Source organism: Schistocerca serialis, chromosome 5, assembly GCF_023864345.2.
Source record: "Schistocerca serialis cubense isolate TAMUIC-IGC-003099 chromosome 5, iqSchSeri2.2, whole genome shotgun sequence".
Classification (NCBI taxonomy): domain Eukaryota; kingdom Metazoa; phylum Arthropoda; class Insecta; order Orthoptera; family Acrididae; genus Schistocerca; species Schistocerca serialis.
The window spans coordinates 44,762,350-44,771,099 of record NC_064642.1 but is presented as its reverse complement, the minus strand read 5'-3'; positions in this window follow the sequence as shown (position 1 = coordinate 44,771,099).

Here is an 8,750-nt window from a genome sequence, read left to right as displayed (position 1 = left end):
AACTGAATTAATAGTAACTATTTTTTACTTTCGTATTTAACGAAATCCAGTTCATCATTTTCGTGTGGCTCCGATTTGTTCACGACAGATTACAGGGACAATTTACAAATTACATGGCGTATGCTAGCAGCCTGATACGAAGTAACTGAGGAAATTAAACTGCAGCCATATTTCCTCACCTAGATGTCCACATACAGTTGCTACAATTTGCATGCAACAAGACTTTAAAAAGACCTTATTAATCGTTTATCTTCAGTGTTTGCCGGATAATACTGTCAGAAATAATTTACTTTTGGATTACTGTTAGACTTCTCTCGAAAGATCTAGTTTTACACTATGTGATCAAAAGTATGCGGATACCTGGCTGAAAATGACTTACAAGTTCGTGGCACCCTCCATCGGTAATTATGGAATTCAGTATGGTTTTGTTTCACCCTTAACCTTGATGGCAGCTTCCACTTCCGCAGGTATAAGTTCAATCAGGTGCTGGAAAGTTTCTTGGGGAATGGCAGCCCATTCTTCATGGAGTATTGCACTGAGGAGAGGTATCGATGTCGGTCGGTGAGGCCTGGCACGAAGTCGGCGTTCCAAAACATCCCAAAGGTGTTATATAGGATTCAGGTCAGGACTCTGTGCAGGCCAGTCCATTACACGGATGTTACTGCCGTGTAACCACCACGCCACAGGCGGCGCGTTTTGAACAGGAACTCTATCGTATTGAAAGATGCAATCACCAACCCGGAATTGCTCTTCAACAGGGAGAAACAAGAAGATTCGTAAAACATCAGTGTAGGCCTGTTTTGTGATAGTGCCACGCAAAACAACAAGGGGCAAGCCCCTCCATGAAAAACACGACCACACCGTAATACCACCACCACCGAATTTGACTGTTGGCACTACACACACTGGCAGATGACGATCACCAGGCATTCGCCATACCCACACCCTGCCATCGGATCGCCACATCGTGTACCGTCACTCTACATAACATTTTTTCACTGTTCAATCGTCCGATGTTTACGCTCCTTACACGAAGTGAGGCGTCGTTTGGCACTTACCAGAATGATGTGTGGCTTATGAGCAACCACTCAACAATGAAATCCAAGTTTTATCATCTCCTGCCTAGCTGTCATAGTACTTGCAGTGGATCCTGATGCAGACTGGAATTCCTGTGTGATGGTCTGGATAGATGTAAGACACATTACGCTGGTCTCCAACTGTCGGCGACCTCTGTCAGTCAACAGACGAGGTCGATCTGTAAGCTTTTGTGCTGTACGTGTCCCTTCACGTTTCCATTTCACTATCCCATCGGAAACAGTGGACCTAGGGATGTTTAGGAGTGTAGAAATCTCGCGTAAAGACGTATGACACAAGTGACACCCAGTCACCTGACCACGTTCGAAGTCCATGAGTTCCGCGGAGCGCCCCATTCTGCTCTCTCACGATGTCTAGTGACTACTGTGGTCGCTGATGTGGAGTACCTGGCAGTAGGTGGCAGCACAATGCACTTAATATGAAAAGCGTATGTTTTTGGGGGTGTCAGGATACTCTTGATCACATAGTGTATTTTAACTTTGCTGAAGCCGCCGACTGCACCACCCAACTACACTCGGTGTGCAAACTACTTTTCTAACTAACACAAATTTATGACAGATTCTGTTAACAAAATAACAGTTTTCTCTTTAAAATAATGAAGGTAAGGTAACTTTTAGACTTTGGGCCAGGTGCCTTCCTCATCCAGTACGACTTACGTCAGTAAGAGTCTGTGCACACACGTAAATTAAACCGTATTGATAAAAGAGCAAGCAACAGATACTAGCCCATGTTATTTGCAATACTGTATAAAGGAGTGCATTACCACAAGACGTAGATGTGAAGCATCTCATTGGTGTCATGGAATATTGTGTAGTTTATGTCATTCACACATTTTTTTAAAAATTAACAGTTGCTAGGGAGCTCAGTTTAAACATTCCACGACTTTACTATCCGAGCCAACAACCGTAAAAACACAATATTTCCATGGAATTGTGTCCTTTTATTTGATCCGAGATCTGTTCGCTAAGAAGGTTTTATGGGACAGTTTTGCGGAACAGTCACACAACTTAACTAAATTCACATAAATTCGTGAAAGAGACCCAACGTCGACCGGAACAATTAAATGCAATCGGATAGCTGAACTTACACTAGGTTTATGACTGACAGTTTCTGTAACAATCTAAAGTAGAAGTGATTGAGAGTGAGAAATAAGGCAATGTTTTTCGAAATACACTGGCCTACACGAACGCAGATTCGAGCGCCGGAGCAGCCAGGAACCTTGCTGCACTATTCTTGGGAGTCTAGTGAGCGAACCTGGTCATTGCCATGGACTGACCACGAACACATCTTTGTGAGGCCACAGGGCACCGCCTTGCCGGTGGACAACGGGGTATGCTGTAGCGACCATCACACAAGTGGTTTTGCAAGGAAGAGTGAGAAAGAATTTTTAGGGAAAGGCGGTATTGTGATCCCAACGCAGACTGCCGATATCTGGGATGGACACAGGGACCGATGTCTTGCAGGTGGAAAGAGAACTCTCAGCTAGGCTTTTGAAGACCGTGAGGTGCTGCCAGATGCATAGCTCTTACAAAAAGCGTTGTTTAAGGACTTAAGGCCTGAGGGCACTGATTCGTCAGAGCTATTTCGAGAGGGACAGAGAAGGACACAAGTGTTGACGGAAAGTTGCCGCATTTGTCGAGGAGGGAGATGGAATAGCGAGGAACGACATTTCTTAGAGTAGAATGGTAGAACGTAGATCGTTACTTAAGAAAGTAAAATAGAGCCCGAAGAAGGCGACCCGCTCTATATAAGGAGCATTTTGATTGGTCAGGACTCAAAAAATTCAGAGCGCAGCCAATAAAATTAGGTGTGTAATGAAAAAGATGGCAAGGTGACGGAAGTTTCCTTGTAGGACGCGGTTGCACAGAGATGACTTCACTCGGCTGTCTGATCTCATTTCGTCCTGTCCCTCATTTCGTCACCTGATTCAGTGAGAATCTTGTCTTGGAGCACTTTTGCTACTTCACCATCTTCAGCCATCAGCCGATATGGTGTGTTTGAAAGACACAGAAAATTTTCGAGCCATCCCACTTAGCCGGAAGGGTGGACCACTGCCACTGATTGAATTCGCAGTCCTTCAAAAAAAATGGTTCAAATGGCTCTGAGCACTATGCGACTTAACTTCTGAGGTCATCAGTCACCTAGAACTTAGAACTAATTAAACCTAACTAACCTAAGGACATCACACACATCCATGCCCGAGGCAGGATTCGAACCTGCGACCGTAGCGGTCGCTCGGCTCCAGACTGTAGCGTCTAGAACCGCAAGGCCACTCCGGCCGGCCGCAGTCCTTCAGTCACTGACAGCTACATTATGGTGGGACCGAGCCATTACTGTATGAGACGTAGGGATTTTCAAGTCAATTAATAACTTTACTATCTTAGAGCCTCCTTCTGAAAATTTGCCTTGAGGAGTCATGAACAATTTGCTTCCAAAACCGACATCAGGAGTGATGTATTACCTTCAATGGCTCTACGTAATTCCATCAGTAGTTCCGTTCTGTATTAACGAGTTTAACGACCATCACTACGAACTTAAGCGATTACTCTGTTTTATCATCGACCTTTTGTAGGATTCGTCAGATTTTCATTCCCATAGATTGCCACTATCACTGTTTGTTAAAAAGTTGCCACAGCTCCCCATTACTGTGGTTGGCTGGTTTGGAGAGAAAGGGACTAAACGGAGGGTCATCAGTCGCTTCATCCGTTAAATGGGAAATCAGGAGTAGTCGTCAATGGTAGGAGGCGAAACGAAAGTCCTGAAGAGCCTAAGCGTAACTAACACAATAAAAACAGTGGTAAGGTCCAGAAAGAAGACAGTGCAGACAATTCGTTAAAAGATAAGTCAAGACAAGGCATTAAAACCAAGAAATGAAGAATAATAAAGAGAATAAAAAGGTCGAAAGGGCAGAAGCCAGGCTGTGCCACCTAGCAAGGGCCACCACAGGACCCCTTGGAGGGGGGGGGTGGAGGGGGGAGGAGATGGAGAGTTGAATAGAAAGCGCCTTCGTGGGCAAAACGTAATACCAGGTCAGCTGAGATGGCGTCTCTGCTAGCTCCAGAGGGAACGTGTCAGGAAGATTAAGATGCTGTCTAAAAGCAGAAAAAAAGGGCAGTCTATAAGTGGGCCACCGTCAGGTGCGTTCTGCATGGGCAGTGAGGGGTACCCTCACTTCTGTGAATGTGACCATGGGTCAACCAAGCGTGGCCGACGTGGCATCTAGAGAGGACAGTGGATTCATTACGAGAAGCATGCAGGGAAGACTAACACATGATCATGGTTTCATTAAATGTTCTCAGTTTGTTTGGGGAGATCAGGGTAGGCTATTTTGAGTTCCAGACTTCTGGCAATCGATGGTCTATAAACAGTTGAAGGTCTGGTTCAGGCACCCCCATTTCCAGATTCAGCATCCTAGTGGCCAGCCTTGGCCAACTGGTCAGCTCCCTCATTTCCCTAAATTCGAAGGTGAACGGGGGTCCAAACGAAAACGACTGACTGCCTAGGTTGATGGAAGTCTGAGACAAGATCCTGGATAGCCGTAGCGAGCCTGTGAGGAGATTAGCACTGGTACTGGTCTATAGCCTGGAGGCTGCTGAGGGAGTCACTGCTGTGTAGTATACTTTTGCCAGTACCAGTGCAAGAACGAACAGGTCTAATGGTTAATTTAATGGCCATCAATTCAGCAGTGAAAAGACTTCAGCCGTTTTGCAGAGGGTCGAGTTCACCACACTGCATGTGTGTATGCAAAGCGTATTCGTCCGTCGACTGTCGAGCCATCGCTGACCACAGCTTCCAAACCTAGATTCTTCTGAAGGACAGCCAAGGACAGCCGGCAAAAAATCGAGGATTCAGCTGAATCTTTTGGACCAAATATTTTGAGGCAAATCCGAGGTCGTGGCACAAGCCATGGGGTAGATGCTGTCTCTCTGACTAGAGGCGACAGTGGAGGAAGTTGCAGTTCCGAACAGAGACACTGGAGGTATTCAGCAACTATAAACCCAGTTCTGGGTCGCCAGTATGGGAGGTGGATCTCCCTTCCAGGGAAGAAGACGCCGTAGTTGGGATGCTATGGGAAGCTACGAACTCCTATGTCGTAATTCAGCAGCTGTGATAGGTAATGGAGGGACCTGAGCTTCGACTAGTAGGCTGTCCACAGGGCCGGTTTGGAAGGCTCCTGTCGCAAGTCGGACCCCAAAATGATGAATGGGACCCAGTATCCGCAATGCTGACGGTGATACTGAGCTATATATCAGCTCTTTCTAAAGCCACAAACGGGTAGTGCGGACTCCACCTTAGGTAGTGTTACTGAGGTAACGAAGTGTATTGAGGTGTCTCCAGTACTTTCGTATGAATTGGTGAAGGTGGGGAAGCCACGTCAGCTGGGAATCTAAGACTAGTCCCAGAAAGTGACAAGTAGTAACCGCTAGTCTAGTTAAAGCTCTGGCTCTGGGTGGTCAGTACGAAGGCGAGAGAAGTGCACGACACGAGTCTTGGCGGCGGAAAACCAAAAACCAAGAGCCCATGATTGCGTCTTTTGCTTGGCACCCTGTGGACGACACTCAGCAATAACCATACCAGAGGAGCAATAATAAAAGCAAAAATCGTCACCGTATAAGTGGGGTGATAGCGAAGATACCACAGCCACCGCTAGACCATTGATAGCAACCAAAAAGAGAGGGACACTCAGTACAGAGCCCTGCTGGACGCTATTCCCTTTGATATTGAGGACACTGAGTGAAGCACACAATTCAACCCAGAACGTATGGTGCGACATGATGTTCTTGACAAAAAGTGAGTGGACCCCAGAGTAAGGGTATAGTGACGTCACATCGTATCATAAGCCTTCTGTAAGAAGAAAAAGACAACAATGAGATGCTGACAATGTGCAAAGCACATCTTCTAAGGAAATAGTTGGCACACTTGCTGGAGGGGTCTGGAAGCTGTAGAATCGTCTGATCATTTCCATACCTGTGATGAAGAGGTACGTGATCCAATGATGGAAACGTACCTCTCCCAGAATTCTAGTTTTCGTTGTTTAATGAAATAGTAAACAAAGGCACGGAGTCGTTTAAAGGCATTGAGGTGCTGCAGTGAAGGGTGCCGCTTATGGCGTTGGAGAGCCCGTATACGATCTCTAATGGCCACAGTCATCTGTGGGGTCTACCAGGGTAATGCCTTCTGAGGGGGGGGGGGGGGGGGAGATACAGAGGAAGAGGAAATGGCTTTGTTAGCTGCCAAAAGAATGGCTGTCGTTGTATGCTGAACACCCACATCGATACTGGCGTGTGATGAGGAGCTGAGATCGCCAGCATAGGTGACCCCATCCCAGTCAGCATCACAAAGAACCGATTTGGGCGGGCATCCAGGGGAGCAACACTGAGAGAGGGACAGGAAGATGAGAGGTCCTTGTGGGCCCTCCAGTGGATATATGATAGAAGAGCAGTACTGCACAAGAAGAGATCAATGGCTGAATAAGTCACGTGTGGCACACTGAAGTGTGTGTGGGGGGGGGGGGGGGGGAACCACAGTTCAAGAGGCAAAGATCCAAGTTGTGCCAGTAAAGTTTCGATGTCCTTACGACAGTCAGGATCATTGTTCCACCTCACAAGTGGTTATAGGCGTTGAAGTCGCCCAAGACTAGGAATGGGGTGGGGGCGGGGGGGGGGGGGGGAGGAGATGAGAGAGTAGTGCAGAAGTACTCCCACAGTTATTACATCATTGGGATGGAGGTAAACATTAATGATGATAAAATCCTGATGTGCCTGTACCTGAACAGCCACAGCCTCCAATGGAGTATCAAGAGACACATAGTCTCTGTATATAGAGTCTCACACACATATGTACAAACTCCATCTGATACCGTCCCATAGTTGGTCGATTCTTAGAATAACCTCAGCAGTCACGAAGGGCAGGGGTCCAAGTTGTTGGAACCATGTTTCCTGGATGGCAATACAGGATCCATTATATGTGTTGCAACGCTGTTTAGCTCAGGCATGTCGTGGCAAAATCAGTTACAATTTCACTAGAGGATAAGACTGTCTGAATAATATGGAGGTATGAAGCGACTGGGGAGAGAGAGGGGGGGGGGGGGGGGAAAGGGCAGGTTATAACCCAGGTTCATCTACTGCCACCGGTTGGGACGACATCAGGGATCCACTGACATAGGTTATGTGGCACATTGCCTGGAGAGACCTGGTGCCACAGGGGTCGCCAGGATCTCCACCTTGGGTGCAGAAGGAGTACATGCAAAACCCAGTTGGTGTGAGGTCACTAGAGTTTCCTTCATCTTAGAGAATTTCTTTTTGTCCTTCTTGTCCTACTCCACACAAAATGATGATCGAGAAGATTTACCTGAGTTGGTTTCAGATACAGGGAGGAACAAAAAGACCGACGGCCAGCAGCCTGTGGTTCCTCCAGCCACTGGCTGGCGTCTGACTGTGGACTGGCAGGAATGGGGAAGGGAGAATCCCAAGGGACCTCTTCCTAGCTAGAGAAGCCAGAGGACGATGAGATGTGTGCAGCTGGGGGGTGAGGACTGGTGTTCCTGGCAGGTGGGAAACCAATGCTCCCAAAGTGAGTGCAGTGGAAGCACCAGAATGGCGACAACCGCCTGAGTGGGGGGCAGGTACCGGCGGGCAGCTCTAAGGGCCACTGTAAAGGCGCAACAGAGGACAGTACAATCGTCAGAGAAGGCGGCTGTAGTATAAGATTGCCTCATTTGTCTCGATTTAGAATTTCATATTTTTTCTAGCCTCTTGATGTGTGAGCTTGTCCATTGTCTTATAGTCTCGGATTTTCTTCTCACGCTTAAAAAACGGAGCAGTCTGGTGATCAGGTACAGTGGATCTCTCCGTAGTTTACACGGATGGGAGGAGAAGCACAAGCAACATTCACATGCAGCGGACGTCCACAGTCCATGCAGATAGGGGTAGCAGTGCAATGGGAAGACTTATGTTTCAACTTCAGGCACCTGAAGCACCTCACAGAAGGAAGAACGTACGGTTTCAAACCACGCTGGTAGAACATCACTTACCTTCTCAGGCAACGTATCACCCTTAAAAGCCCAGATGAAGGCCCCGGTGGCAACTTTTGTTATCCCTTGGTCTCCTATGGACACGACGAATGCACACCGCTTCGCTCTAAGCTGGTCCGCAGCTCATCGTCAGATTGCAGGAGAAGATCACTCTGAAAGATGACGACGTGGACCATATTGAGACTCTTGCGGGGAGTGACAGTCACGGGAATGTCACTCAACTTTTCACAAGAGAGCAGCACCTGTGGCGGGGCAGGAGATGACGTTTTGTTAAGAAAGGAACCGCTCTTAATCTCAGAGATGGCTGCACCTTCCCCTTATTTGTCCTCAATGTTTTCCCCAACAAATAATGGCTTTGTAGCCAAAAACGTATCCCCATCAGCCCTGGTACAGACCAAGTATTGGGGTAACGATTTTGGTCCTTGTCGTCTAGTCCTGCATTTCTCCCACGGCTTGACGATGGAACGCGTTGGGATCGTGCTTTGTTGCCTCGTACGAGGCCTTTCTGTTTGAAGCGATCGCTGGGGCCGTGTGACCACCAGCGGCCCATTATTGTATATGAAGTATTAATTATCAGTGAGAATATCTGAATAGCATTCTACGTTAATTGTTAACTGTCTTA